This window comes from Rhododendron vialii, chromosome 11a (assembly GCF_030253575.1).
Source record: "Rhododendron vialii isolate Sample 1 chromosome 11a, ASM3025357v1".
NCBI lineage: Eukaryota > Viridiplantae > Streptophyta > Magnoliopsida > Ericales > Ericaceae > Rhododendron > Rhododendron vialii.
In genome coordinates, this window is record NC_080567.1 from 1,773,705 (window position 1) to 1,789,939 (window position 16,235).

The window sequence follows — 16,235 nt, forward strand, 5'->3', positions numbered from 1 at the left end:
AGGGAGAAAAAAATGGGAAAGTTTTTCCCTGGCACACACACATATACACACATGCACCAAATCACACCAACACCCATATTTTTTCCAAACTTTGCACATTTAACCTCCACATTCATATTCACGTTATTCTCACCCTTTCTCTTCAATTACAAACATTAAAATTAAATAAAATTTTTTACGGGTCTCTACAAAGTGTATACTCAACCCTATCATTTTTAGGTATCAATTAAGGACCATAGTATTGGGTTGCTGAGGTGCATTGCTGGTCATATTTTGGAAGCTCGTATTGAAGTGTTTACCTGATCATCATTCGTAAATCCTATTTTTGGAAGAAGAAACTGCAAATTTTGTTACATACTATTCAACTTCGGATGAATGTAAAGATATATTCTAATTTTTTTCTTTTGCCTCATATAAATATTGAAGTAAGACCTCTCAGTTGTACATTTTGACAGAATATTGATTTATGAAATGATATAGGAATGTCTATTATTGGTATTACGTATGAAAGTGATGATATTTATTTATGAAAAATATATTATTATGTTTAAAATTGAGAGCGTGACAAGGAGAATAAGTGTAGAGACCCGTATTAAAAACCTTTTTATTTTTAATGTTGGGGATATTAGAGGACCCTTTTTAAAAGAATTGATTATTATGGTGGATAATGAATTGGGAATTGATGTGCAAGAAGTTGAAAATTCGGTGCAATTCTGAAATATGTGAGTGTATGGCATGTGATAGATGCATGTGTGGGTATAGGAGATAATTTTCTCCTCAATTATAATTCTCTCTTTTCTCTCACAGTAAACACAACACACACCCACGCCACTCTCTCATCTCTCCCACGGCTTCTCTCTCTCTCTCTCTCATCAAATTTCTTCCCCAAATCTCAAATTAACCAAGGGATCTTGGAGTATTATTCTCCTAGAGTCGAGTTCTAGCCTTTGATCGCGTTGGAAAGCTCGGAGGAGGTGTTTTCGGGAGAGGTTTTGCCTGGAGATTCTTGGGGTTTTAATTTCAACCTTCGAGGTAGGGATCTCCTGCCTTCTTTACATGTTTAAGTGTTGGTTTAATGTACGAGAATCAAGTTTGATCATTTATTTTGAGTCTTGAACAAATCTGGTGTATGCTGAAAATTTCGTGGGTTTTGGAAATCTGTCTTTTGGGAGCCCTTCTGCTAGGAACCAATTTTTGGTGTCTTCATAACAGTTAAAGTACGTTTCAATACGAAGATTTCGGTACCAAGATCATGAAAAACGGATAATCACACAATTAGTTATGAATTTTTGAATACCGGCTGTTTCCTGGATGTGCGAATCTGTGCGTGGCTGTCTTCTTTTAATTTTCTGGGCATGATGAACAATTTGGTGGCTTTGGGTCTTTTACAGGAGCTACATATTTAAGTTAAGAAGGGATTGGCGTTGGAATCAAGTGATTCGGTTAAGTATACAATTTTTGGTGAATTTCTAAAGTAGGGTTGGTCGACTAGGGCGAAAATGGTCGCGAATCTGTATTTCTTTTGATTGTTGGGTTAATCTCCTCTTGTTTCTGAACCTGGAATTTTTACTGAGTGTAGGGCTTGTAGTGGTGGGACTTTTGGCGTTGGTTTCAATATTTTTGGGTTTAAGTTGGAAGAGTTATGATTTTTCAATCAATTTTACTTATTCCCGCGTAGAATCTGACAGCACCGGTGGACTTTGGTAAAATGGCCATAACTCCTAGCTCGGGACTTGAAATGACGCACCGTCTGTTTTGTTAGAAACTAGACACATAGGGCTTTCCAACGATACATCCCATACATCATGGGTATGTCCGAGCGATAACAGATTTGCATCCAAAGTTGACCTAAATTCTGCCCTTGCACCAGTTTTTACTGTTATGTTGAAGCTATAATCGCAAGGCCATAGTTAGGTTACCCGAACTCTGTTTTTGATGTATGACCTATGGATTCAAAGAAGAAGAAGTCTACTTTTCAATGGTCAAATGTAAATGATTAGTTTCGCCAATTTGATATGTGGGGATAGGATGAGTTGATCTAGGTGACTAAGTGTTGGTTAAAGAGAACTAGTAAGTATAAAAGTTGACGTTATCATTTGAGATATGATGATGTGGTAGGATATATGGATTTCAAGGAAAGGTGTGGGAATAAAATGGAATATGAGTAGTGAAATGAATGGTCTGCTTAGGTTTGATTGTTTGGACTTACTTCCATGAGATTGAGATCTTATAGGATTGATTGACACGTTGGGATACGTATTGACTAATGATTAGTTTGTTAATGAAATAGAAAATGAGAAGTGTAACAGTTGCTATGTGGATAAGTATACTGAAACAAGAATACGTGAGAACTTGTGGTGTATAAGGGATTGGCGTATTGATATGCGAGAAAATGACTTGACTTTGATGTTAATTGATACTTACAGAAAAAATGAACAGTTTTTCCTCTTTATGTGTTGTATCCATGGGTTGGTTTAGTTTGCGTCTTTTGCTATGTGTTAGAAGTAGAGAAATGTTGGATAATGAAATTGCTTGCTCAACGAGACTATGTGACACTATATGAGTGGCATGGTGGATAATTGAATGGTAATAAGAAAGCCACGGATCCACCATAAGGTGAGATGCCGGAATGAATATGGGACGCACGGGGTCCCTAATGCCCGGAAGTGCACAAGAAAGCCACGGATCTACCGAAAGGTGTGATGCCGGAATGAACATAGGACGCACGGGGTCCTTAATGCCCGGAAATAAAATCGAAACGCGTGACATGGTGAAAACGGAGAATCTTGTTATTATTTATTATCATACGAAGATTGAAAATGTCAGTTTGAGTTGTTAACTTGGATCGTCTAATGTGTTAATACATGTTTTCTTTTATTTTTCCCTTTAGACCTCCAAATCATTGTGGCTTGTTCTCCTGATGTGTGATGGGCATCTTGTTCTGTGTGAATGTATAATTGGTACCTCGTGATGTGATGCATTGTGAGAGTTTCATATATGGTATTTGTTTGTCAGACTTATAAGGGAAATCTTAATGTGGAGGAGTTTTGCTAGATGTTGAGATTTGAAGTTTGATTTGGGATTGACGGGAGAGTTTCCTTGTTGAGGTGCGATATTGTTCGACTTGTCATTGCTTACCTTATGTTCTAGCTCTACATGCCTAGTGTGTATATTTTTGGTGAGAGGTTGGTTAGTTGTATGAGAAAAGAAAGTAAAACATTTTGTTAAAGAACTCAGACTAATCTTTAGGTCATTGAAATGGAAATGAAAAAGCAGGGATTGGGTTGGGTAATGCCGTAGCGGTAAGCTGAGATATTTAAGAATATTGGTGTGTGGTTGAGAGTGTTGGTGTTTGAGAAATGGAGTTAAATATTTTCCAGCGTGAGTATGACATTTTGAGCTTCACTTTTGACAAAACACGTATGCTTTTGGAAAATGTTTTCCCTTGTGATCTGTCTTCACTTATGCATGTAATTTAGGTATGGATATCTCTGCGAGCTAGTGTAGCTCACCCTATCCTTTCAGGTACTCGCCATGGCACTTAGCTTGGATTGCATGGAGTGCACATTGAGACGTCTCTTGGGAGCTTCATTGGAATTATTAAGGAGTTGTTTATCATCTAGTCTAATTCATGTTGTGTACTTCACCTGCAATTGAATGTAGTATCTTTTGGTTTGAACATATGTAAAGCTATGTATAAACTCATCTCTTTGATTATTGTGAAGCCCTTTTTAATGGAAGACGTTTTGGAGACTTTACGTCAAAAAAAAAAAAAATTAGAGAGAAGAAGAAGAGACTTTGATTCTTTATTTGGATTGGTATGACAGTTAAGGGTAAATATATTTTGAGAGGAAGACTTTTGTTATGGAAAATATATTATTATTTTAGCTGAAAATCTAGGGCGTGACAATAAGACATCAAACCCGAAATGAGATAACTAACAGAAAGAAGATGTAAAGACAATTGAGGAATATGGAATACATCCGAGATAGACAAGAAGAGCCAAAGGTAGGAAGAATGAAACCATTGAAAACAGCATTCATATGGGAACTGTCACAACCCAAATCTAGCAGATTTGAATGTTGTGACCGGCCAGTGAGTCCGTCCTTATCAATTTTTTTTAACAAATAAATATACTTAACATTGTGGAAGCCATTACCCATAATTAAAATTCACTAAATATATTTAGGGAAATGATAATGCCAAAACTATTTTTGTTGGTGTGAATACTTTAATGCATAAAAGTCTTATACATTGCACATGGTACAAATCTTTTCTGCACCAGAGTTTTGCCACCAACAAAAATAGTTTTGACATTATTATTTCCTTGTATTTATTCATTATACTAATGGCAACATAGGTTACATTTTTCCCTTATTCATTACTGATATAGGGAGGCGTGTCGAAATACAAGAAACACGCAACAAGGACAATCATGAATAAGTTTGAACTAGAGTTACTCTCTATACGAACAAACAATGTTGAGAAATTTCTCAAAATTTTCATAATCAAATCATAAACAATTGATTAGCCCTTAGACTTACATCCTTATTTATAATGATAGCCTAGAAATACTAAAAAGGAAATACAATAAAGGAAAGCTAAAAATCTAAATATTGGAGAACAAGAAAATAATAAAAAAGGAAATAGAATCAACCTAAATGAGAAAACTTAATATTCTAGGCAATTTATGCTAAAATGGAACGATTCCTACTAAAATACCAAATTCAAAATAATAAACGAAAATTTCTATATTTCTAGGATATTGGCCTGCACATCCTCCCCAGCTTAAAGAAACTTGTCCTTGAGTTTATATAGTTGAATTCGTCGAAACTTGTTCACATCTAGCTTGTACTTTAGATTGATTTTTTTGAACCCAGACTTTAAAGTAGAGTCTTGAAAATGTGAAGGAACAATTTCCATCAACAAAAAGGATTCATCTTCCTCCTGGATTAAAACACACGGACTCTTGCGTGTAGTACCTTCAATAAATTTTCAAAACGGATCAACAAATTCATTACTCTGGTCAACTTCACTATCTTCAAGTTTTCCATAAAAATGGAATCTAATTGATTTTTTGCCCACTCTAGAGAGCACGAACAAATTAGCCGCATCTAGGCAAGCTAATGATTCCACCACCATGTCTTCATTATCCAATTGCACAACACCAATAAATTCTGGAAGTTGAAGTCTTGAGACCTTGTATTTATCCACCATCTTTCTAACCTCACCAACTACGGTAGCAGCACCTATCAGAAAACCATGAATTGGAATGGTTATGCCGATGCACGAGGATTGTGAGATTGAGCTTTGTCGGTTTCCAACAACGCCAACATTGTAACAACTTTTTTTTAGAATATCTTTATATTTTCTCCACCTGTAATTTTCTCCCCCGGTTCTTCGTCAAAAACTGGTGGTTCACTCCAATCCACAATTGGATCTGGAATAATATTTGATGTGAATGGCCACTCAATGATAGCTTCATCCACCATTGTCCTCCCCCTCGATTGATGGTAACGAGTCAAAGGTTTGGTGATAGAAACATCATCTGACACCTCCCGTGGTTGAACCGGACGACAGCGAGACGGGTTTCCACCAACAAACAAGGCAGCAATCTGATCGGTCAGCGCTCCAAACAGCTCCTCCATCCGCTGCTCAAGTTGTAGAAACCACTCCTCCATTCGTGCTTCTTGTGCAGCTTTACTTCATTCATACACATCTTCAGCAGCAACATAACGACCATAACGAACTCCTTGTCGCGCCATGATCCAAAATCGAGCGCAGGCTCTGATACCAACTGATGCAGGGAGGTGTGTTGGAATAGAAATATGCACAATAAGGACAATCATGAACAAGTATGAACTAGAGGTACTCTGATGCAGAATGAGAATTGAAAATAATTTAATAAATAGCATTGTTTAGTTTTCCGTATTTTGGTTTTAATAATTTTGTTAGGGAGTTTCAATTTTAGAAATAAGGGTTCTAGAGCATTCGGTATTCCAATTATAATTTATTCAGTTTCCTATTATATGTTTTTTGTTCTACAAGAATTAGGGTTTAATTAAGGTTAGGATTTTCTGCCTATATAATAAGTTGTAAGCCTTTGGGTTAAGGGAGTTGTTGATTATTATTGAAATTAAAAGAGTCTAGAGAGCGTTTCTCTAAACCATATCGTTTGTGACTTTTCTTGTTGCACGATTGTTCTATAGTTCATACGCTTCCCTGCATCAGTTGGTATCAGAGCGCAAGTTCCAATCCTGACTATGGCCGGAGGATGTACTGGAGGTCGAGGGGGACGAGGCAATCGAACGGCGTATGTGGAGGAAGTTTATGAAAGAGATGACTTTGCGTAGGAAGCACAAACAGAGGCGCGATTTCAACAACTTGAGCAGCGGATGACAGAAGCAATTGGCGCCCTAGCCAACCAAATCACTGCCTTGTCTATTGGGGGAAATCCACCTCACCATCACCCATATGATCGGCGGCCTCAGGAAGAGGACGAGAATTCGGATGGTGAAGAGGCTGACAACCGTTTTACTAGAGGAGCAACCAGTGACGGTAGGACTGGCGGTGATGGCTACTATCAACCAAGGGGTAGAGGTCGGGAGATCACAATTGACCACTGTGATGTCCGTCATTGGGAATCTGGTTCAAAGACCAACTTTCTTGAGTTCTAGGGAGGTATGGCACCAGAAAAAATTCTAGAGGTTGATATGGTGGACGGTACTACTATTGAGTGGCCATTCACTGTTGAAATTCCTATTTTCCTACCGATCCAGTAATCAAGAAATAATAGGAACAGAGAATAAACGATGAACACCAGATATTCGTGGAAAACCCCAAACGGGTAAAAACCACGGGAAGGAATCAAACACTATAGAAAAACATTGTACGGTTACAATCGAACTTACTACACAATTGAGAATCCTCACAATTGACTCGAGAACAATAGTCGAATCCTCGTTCACTGTACCCCGTGGTTGATTGCCGTCACCTCAAATCCTCAAGCCTTCCAAATAACCCTTCAGAAATCCATCGAAGAACGAACCTATGTTTGTTGAAAGAAAGTAGAGAACATCTCTTGGAGTTTGACTGTGGCTTCGAAAAAACTGAATGAGAACTCCAAGAATCAAAGGTAGACAAATCCTTCTATCTTTTTAACAAAGACCCATGTTTCTTTTCTTTTACGCTGCTGCTCTGTATATGCTCTCGTTCCATTGAAAAAAACCAAAAGCAGCTCTCTATTGTGACTGCTATATTTCTTTCATCGTGCCCTAGTAGAATAGGAAAAGCTGCTATTTATATTAATTGCATCCCGATCGATCTATTTATCAATCCGTCCATCCATCTGCTCAAATTCCAAACGGCTACCACAAATAGTCAGTAGGTTCCAATAGATGATAGCTTGACTACCCCGATCGATCCGTTCCAATAAAGCTCAAAAACACTTGATCTCAATTACAAATAATGATTCCTTCCACTCTAGTCCTATACAGACTCGCTACGCTTAGAAAAGATAAAAAGACATTACAACTCGATAAAGAAGGAATACAAAAGAAAATATGTTTTGTTAATGGAATTTGCCAACAAAAAAAAATGCCACTTTTTGGAGCTAACAACTGTAAATATATTTCGGATCCAGTAGTGGATTGGAGTAAATCACCAATTTTTTATGAAGAGCCGGTGAAGAAAATCACAAAAGAAGAAAATCTGAAAATATTGCAAAAAGTATTTGTCACAATGCTTGTAGATGGTGAAGTTGACCAGAGTAATGAATTTGTTGATCCATTTTGGGAGTTTATTAAAAACACGACACGCAAGAGTCTTTATGTTTCAATCCGGGAGGAAGGTATATTTATTTTATTGATGGAGATTATTTCGTCACATTTTTCAGACTCTTGTTCACAGTTTGGGTTGGAAAAAATCAATTTGAAGTACAAGATTGATTTGGACAAGATTCGGCAAATCCAACTATATAAACTTGAGGACGAGTTTTTTCAAGCCGGAGAGAATGATGCAGAATGAGAATTGAAAGTAATTTAATAAATAGCATTATTTAGTTTTCCGTATTTTGGTTTTAATAATTTTGTTAGGGAGTTTCAATTTTAGATACAAGTGTTCTAGAGCATTCAGTATTCCAATTATAGTTTATTTGGTTTCCTATTATATGTTTTTTTGTTCTACAAGAATTAGGGTTTAATTAAGGTTAGGATTTTCTGCCTATATAATAAGTTGTACGCCTTTGGCTTAAGGGAATTGTTGATTATTATTGAAATTAAAAGAGTCTTGAGAGCATTTCTCTAAACCATATCGTTTGTGACTTTTCTTGTTGCACGATTGTTTTGTAGTTCATACACTTTCCTGCATCATACTCCTTCTTCGAACACACAATAATGAGATAAATCTTAAATTTTTTCTTTAATCAATAACAACTAACTTTAGCCCTAAGGCTTACAATTCAATTTATAATAAACTAGAAATACTAAAAAGGAAACCTAATTAAGGAAAAACTAAATCTATGTCTTAAAGAACAAGAAAACAATAAAGAGGAAATAGAATCAACCTAATTACAAAAACTCAATATCCTGGGCAATTTATGCTAAAACAGAAAGATTCCTAATAAAATACTAATTGCAAAATAATAAACTAAAATTCCTATATTTCTTAAATAATTAAAATATCGGCCTGCATCATTCTCCCCGGGTTGAAGAAACTCGTCCTCGATTTTATATAGTTGAATACGCCGAACCTTGTCTGCATCAAGCTTATACTTCAAATTGATTTTCTCCAACCCAAACTGTAAAGAAGAGTTATGAAAAATAAAAGTAAGAATTTTCTTCCCAATTTTCTCTAAGTACGCAACCCAAATATTCTTCTTCATAGCAACTCCAATATATTCCCCAAAAGGATCCACGAATTGATCACCCCATCCAATTTCACCACCTTCAAGCATGGTAACAACTTCTTTTTGCAATATTTTTTGATTTTTTTCTTTTGTAATTTTCTCCACCGATTCTTTGTAAAAAAATGGCGATTTACTCCAGTCTACAATTGGATTTGGAATAATACTTGATGTGAATGGCCACGCGATGGTAGCATCATCCACCATTGTCCTCCCACTCGACTGATGGTTACCAGATGGTTACAAGCCAAAAGTTTGGCAATAGAAACATCATCCGACACCTCCTCCTCTTTCGGAAACCGAGGTTGAACTGGATGACGGCGATGTGGGTTCCCCCCAACAGCCATGGTAGCCATCTGATATGTTAGGACGCCAATCGCATCCCTCACACGCTGCTCAAGTTGTTGGAACCTGTAACATTCTCCTCCATTCGTGCTTCTCGTGCAGCTTTACTTCGATTATACACATCTTCGGCAACATCATAACGACCATAACGAACTCCTTGTCGCGCCATGATTCGGAATCGAGCGCAGGCTCTAATACCAACTGATGCAGGGAGGTATGTTTGGAATAGAAGAATGCGCAACAAGGACAATGACGAATAAGTATGAACAAGAGGTACTCCCTCTACGAACACACAATAATGAGAAAACTCTCAATTTTCATTAATCAAATCATAAAACAACTACCTCAGCCCTAAGGCTTACAGTCTTATTTATACTAATAGAATTCCTAAACCTACCATTCTTAAAATCTGTAAAGGAAAATAAACATAAGGAAATAAATATTGCAAAAAAAACATAAGTAAAAAATAAACATAAGTAAGCCACCAGTTTTTGACGAAGAACCGGTGGAGAAAATTTCTAAAAAAGAAAATCAAAAAATATTGCAAAAAAAAGAAGTTACAATGTTGGCGTTGGTGGAAACTAAATTTATTGATCCGTTTTGGGAGTTTATTGAAGACACTACATGCAAGCGTCCTTGTGTTTCAATCCGAAATGAAGATATATTTGTTTTATTGATGAAAACTATTTTTTCACACCTTCCAGATTCTAGTTTACAGTTCGGTTTGGAAAAAATAAATTTGAAGTACAAGATTGATGCGTACAAGTTTCGGCGAATTCAATTATATAAACTAAAGGACGCGTTTCTTCAACTCAGGGAGGATGATGCAGGCCAATATTTTGATTAATCTACGAGTTTAGGAATTTTATTTTATTAATTCAAAATTAGTATTTTAGTAGGAATTTTTATTTTTGTCAAGATTTTCTAGAAGTATTTAGTTTCCTAGTTTATTTTGATCTAGTATGCCTATTTTGTAGGTTGCTTGGTCAAGAAGAATTACGGTTAATTTTATTTCCATATGTTTTATTTTATTTTTTATATTTTAGTAGGGCTAGGTATCATTATAAATAAGGATGCAAGCCTTAGGGCTAATTGGTTGTTTATGATTGTAACGACCCTGATTTTCGGTAAATAAAAATTTCGTTAAAATATTTAAATTTTATTATAATTACTTGGATTTCTTTAAAAAATTCCGTTTTTGTTTCTAATAATCCGTCATAATTAGATTTGAGATTTATAAGATTATATCTTTTTATCCCGAACAATTTAAAGACAAGTGTGCTTATAAAAGCACTTGTATATTTCCTAACGAGTTAAATAAAATCTTTAAATTTCATTTTCTTGACTAGAAATCCTATATGGCAAGTAGAATTAGTTTTCAACCGGTTAGTTGGAGAAACCAAACTACCTAGTTCCTTTCTCTTTCATCATTTGGTTAATAGCCGCTAGGAAAACTTGTAACCGTTGGATAATAGAGTTTTAATGGCCAATAAAGCTTTGATGTGACAAGTCAAGAAAAGAATCTTGGGTCATGTCATGTCAACCTTACTTTTTCTTTACCCTTTGGTCCATAATTGTTAGGGGAGATATTACCCATTGGATAATAGTAACTAGTCTACTAATATATATATATATATATATATATATATATATGTGACAAGACTAGTCACATGGGAATCTTGTACCTTGCTTCCAAGAAGTCAACCTTGTCATTTCAACCTTTCATGTCAACCTTACTTTTTCTTTACCCATTAGGTAACAAATGTTGGGGGAATTATTATCCCTTGGTTAATAGATATTAGACTTGCCAAGTGTATATACATATATATACAATTTGATAAGACAAGTCATGCCTAGGGTTATAGCCTTAAGCCTATTTATACTAGAGTCACTTTCCTAGATTCTTTAAGTACATATATAACCATATATGTAGTCATATATATATATGTATGTATTCATTGAGAGAGAGAGAGAGAGAGAGAGAGAGAGAGAGAGAGAGAGAGAGAGAGAGAGCCGAGAGGGGGAGAGGAGAGAGAGGCCGAGAGAGAGTGAGAGAGAGGGTGGAGTGTGTGCATGTGTTTGTACACTTGCACAAGCTACCTCTTTAGCCCTATTTTAGCCTTAAGTCCTATTGACTAGACAACTCATTCTAGTCAATTTCTAGCATAGAATCCTAGCCCTAATCATCCTAGATTTGATTCCAAAGTAGCCTTTAATCATCCTAGAAATTGACTACAACCTAGACCTATGAATGACTAAACATGGAAGGCTATGCCTTAGCCTAATCAAACCCTACCCTAGACTTGTAAGACTTCGCAACCTAGACTATAATCACCTAGATTTACCTAGAAAGCCTAAGATCCTACTTGATTTTACAGCCTTATGCCTAAAGATTGGATTTGACAAGTCACAGAAGGCTTTCAATCACGATTTTCCCTTTTAACCATTGGACAATATTTGCTAGGGAAAATTTTATTCATTGGGTAATAGAAGTTAGTTTGGCTATAAATAGCACCCCCCATTCACCATTCAACTCACACCTTCACCCATTCAACTTCTCTCTCTAGAATCCTTGTGTTCTTACTTTATTTTTCCTAGTTCTTCCTTGTTCTTGAGTTCTTCCTAAGTTCTTCAAGAAACTCATCCTAGGCCGCCACTCAACCACCCTTCGATCTATAAAGTTTAAGTAGTTTAGTCAAGATCTAGTTTCGAGAGAAACCTTTCTCTTTCGAAGCTACCGGAGGCCAACCGTAGGAAGTTACTCCGCCCGATGTACACATTCTCTCCGTAGTCGCCACTACCCAATTGCTATCAGAGATTGGATAAATAATGTCAGCATCTAAAAGCTTAAGAATTTCCGCTCTAACTACTTCTTGCATAGCAGGATTTAGACGCCTTTGTGGCTCACGTGAAGTTTTAGCATTTTCCTTTAAATGGATTCAATGCATGACCAATGAAGGACTAACTCCCTTGATATCATTTATGGACCACCCTATTGCTTCCTTGTGCTCTTTTAGGACATTCCACAATTTTTGTTATTGTGTATCATCTAAATCAGAGGCTATGATTACTGGTAAAGACTCACAAGGGCCAAGGAATTTGTATTTAAGAGTGTTTGGCAATGGCTTGAGTTCTAACTTAGGTGGCTCCACGATAGATGGAAGTGTTGGTGATGTAGATAGTGAAAGAGGGTTCACTTTTGGTTGCCATTCATCGATGCTCATTAACGGGGCAGCATCTAATAATGCATTAACCTCCTCAATTGATTCATCTATGTCAAATTCACACCCAAAATGAGCTAGACAAGCTTCTAAGGGATCCTCATAACTTGACTGAACAAAAGTATTTTCAACCAAAGTGTCTATCATACAAACTATACTAACCTCATCATCATCTAGTGGTTGCTTGCTTGTATTAAAAATATTTAGCTCGACAACCATATTACAAAATGATAATTTCATCACACCATTTCTACAATTGATTAAAGCATTAGAAGTGGCTAAGAGAGGACACCCTAAAATAACAGGAATTTGCCCAGTAAAGTTTTGGACAGGCTGAGTGTCAAGGACTATGAAGTCCATAGGAAAGTATAATTTGTCAACCTTAATTACCACATCCTCAATGACTCCTCTAGGAATTTTGACAGATCTATCAGCTAATTGGAGTGTTGCTTGTGTGGGTTTTAACTCTCCTAACCCTAATTGTGAGTACACTGAGTAAGGTAATAAATTGACACTCGCCCCCACATCTAACAAAGCTTGATCAATATGATGGTTACCTATTATGCAAGAGATTGTTGGACAACCAGGGTCTTTATAATTAATTGAGACTTTGCACTAAATAATAGAGCTAACCTGTTCAGTTAAAAATGCCTTCTTTGGAACATTTGTCTTTCTTTTTATAGTGACTAGATCTTTCAAAAATTTAGCGTATGAGGGCACTTGTTGAATGGCATCTAAAAATGGAATGTTGATTTGCACTTGCTGAAACACTTCTAGAATGTCTCCAAATTGTGCGCCTTTCTTAGGAGCTACTAGTCGATGAGGATAAGGAGCTTTAAGGACAAAGTTCCTAACAAGTGGCTCTATTATAAGTGGTGGAGAAATAGACTCTTGAACTTTAGTAGGGTCAACATGATTCTCTTCTTTTTCAGCTTCAGCTAATTCCTCTGTTAGCATACTAACTTTATTATCAACTTCTTTCCCGGATCTAAGGGTAATGATTGATTGAACATGGTGTTGCTCGTTTGAAGGAGTAGAGGTGGTGCCTATAGAAAACTGCCCTTTTGGATTCACTAGAGTTTGACTCGAAAACTTCCCTTTCTCTCTCTGCCACTTGATTAGCCAATTGACCCATTTGATTTTCCAGTTTAGCGATGGCTATGTGAGTGGAATTTTTAATCTCTATAATGGCTTGAGTATTCAAGTGAGTAGTACTTTTCATTTTAGCCATGAATGCTTAAAGAGTGTCCTCTAAGGATGATTGTTGTTGTAGTGCAATAGATTGGAAGTTCGGTTGAGACATGGGAGTTGGAGCATAAAAAGGCTGAGATTGAGCAGGATATGATTGTGTAGGAGGACGAAAACCTGGGGGAGATTGATTTTGTGAATGGAATCGTTGCCCACCTATATTAGTAGAAGGTTGGTTATGACGCCATGAAAAGTTTGGATGTTTTGACCAATTTTGGTTGTATGTTTCCGAAAACGGACTAGCAAATGATTTTTCATAATTATTGAGTGCATTCGCTTGTTCAACATAGCTATCAGAATATCCAATAATGGAAGGACATGTTTGTGTTGTGTGAATGTGACTACCACAAAGAGAACACACCTTACTTTGAACTTGATTGGCTGACTCCAGTTTTACTTAAAACTAACACCTCAACCCTTCGAGTAAGATCATCTAACTTTATTCTTATATCTGAATCTTCTTTCACCCCATATAATCCCCCTCTCTTAGGTATGGAAGTTGGTTTGTCTTGATGAGAAGTAAAATCCCACTGTTGAGATCTCTCAGACAAATTTTCAAGAAACTCATAAGCTGCCTCACCCCTAAGATTTAAAAAATCACCACCGTTCATTGATTCAATCATATTGCGATTAGACTGAGTTAAACCATTATAGAAAATTGGGCAAGTCTCCATGTTTCAAAACCATGAGGGGGGCACTTTAAAATAAGATCTTTACATCTCTTCCAACTCTCATAAAACTTTTCATGTTCTTCTTGACAACAATTAGTAATCGCCCTCCTTAGATGTGTTGTTCTAGACATTGAAAAGAATTTTGAAAGAAACTTTTTAACGAGGGTGTCCCATGAAGTGATTGAGCCAGAGGGTAGAGAATTTAACCATGCCTTTGCTTTATCTTTCAGTGAAAAGGGAAAAAGGCACAATTTAATAGACTCCTCGGAAATTTTTTGAAACCTAAAGGTAGCACAAATTTCAAGAAAGTCTTTAACATGCATGTACGGATCCTCTCGTTCAACCCCATGAAATTGAGGAAGAAGTTGTATTATGTGAGGTTTCAACTCAAACTGTGTCACATTTGTCGTGGGTAACACAATACAAGAAGGAGGATTTGTGGTTACAAGTGAGAACAACTCTCTTAAAGGCTTTGTATCTTATACAAGTTCCGTCATTTTTAATTGATTATGTTATACTCTTTGAATCTTTAAGCTGCATCGAAAGCTTCTCTCAATTTCCGGATCACGAGGTATTAATTCTAAATTTTTCGAACGGCAACCAAACATAAACTTATGAATGAAAGCAAATAAGGGAAACGACCGAAAATAAAAATGAAAATGCAACAGAAGTGTCTGACGCTAACTAAAATGATTCTCTCTTTTTTCAAGACAAAAAGTTCAAGGCTTTTAAAATGATTACTGAATGCTTTACTTAGCAAAATGAAAACCTACAGTAGCATATTTTATTGTTAAAAGCACTAACAAACGTAAATTATGATAAGCAAACAGTGAGTAGAATGAAATTTTTTTTTTCGAACACTAACTTACTAAGTACAGTACTTGATAATGAAAACAAAAACAGATCAATAGCAAAAGTAAATTAAGATTAATTAGAGATCGACTAACGTGTGACTTGTTGCTTCTAACTCCAACCACCATGGTGCATGGTAAATACAGTACGTGGTTCCCAAAATTATTTCAATCAAGCACTTGTAGCCGACTTGGAAATCTCGGCCAACAAAAACAAATAAAAAGACAGCTCTACTGTGTGACAGCAACCACAAAAATACTTAGTGACAAAAAGCAATTTCTACTAATCAGAGATTCACGGTATAGCAAATTAATGCACGTGATGAAGGTTTTTTTTTTTTCCCAGTTTTTTTTTTCAATGCAAAGTAAACTAGTTGAAGAGTGAAATCAATTCAAATCTCTAGATTTCCTAAAAAAAATAATTAAGTCCTCGGCAACAGCGCCAAAAACTTGATGTGAAATGTTAATGTACTCGCAAGCGAACGAATCGTACCAAAGTATAGTAATGCAAGAGCGAGGTCGAACCCACAGGGACTTGGTGATTTTTTTTAGGAAAAATAAATAAACTTAAATCGATTAACCCTAACCTAGTTGACAAAATTGTGATTGATTTAATGGAACTAAAATTGGAGTAAATAGCAATAATAAGTAAATAATGTACTAAACTAGCAAGGACAAGGAGATTGAAGTTTCTTTTTAATCAACGGAAAAATACTAAGGTTTTGGAATCCACACCCATTAACTCATATTATTATATATTCATGATCATTGACTTTACCCTAAAATTTCTTCATGATAATCTGAAAGCTAATTCTGTTACCATGGAAAATATCATCGTGAAAGTTCATTAAAAAGTCTAATGTATGTTCCTCTCCGCTCACAAGTATAAAACCAAATCATTAATTGTATCCGCTTTTAACAAATCACAATAAATATCCAATGTTATAGTTAACTGTGAAAATCCAACATTCAACGCTAAAGACAATTCCAAATCATG

The 16,235-nt window shown here is 36.1% G+C and overlaps 1 long non-coding RNA gene across 1 annotated transcript; it reads left to right on the forward strand.

Annotated features, from left to right (window-relative positions):
• Positions 1-769: 769 nt before the first annotated feature.
• LOC131308107 (uncharacterized) lies at positions 770-3,740 on the forward strand. Its single transcript, XR_009194307.1, has 2 exons — positions 770-1,032; positions 3,526-3,740. It is a non-coding gene; the product is annotated as an uncharacterized LOC131308107 (long non-coding RNA).
• Positions 3,741-16,235: the final 12,495 nt, after the last annotated feature.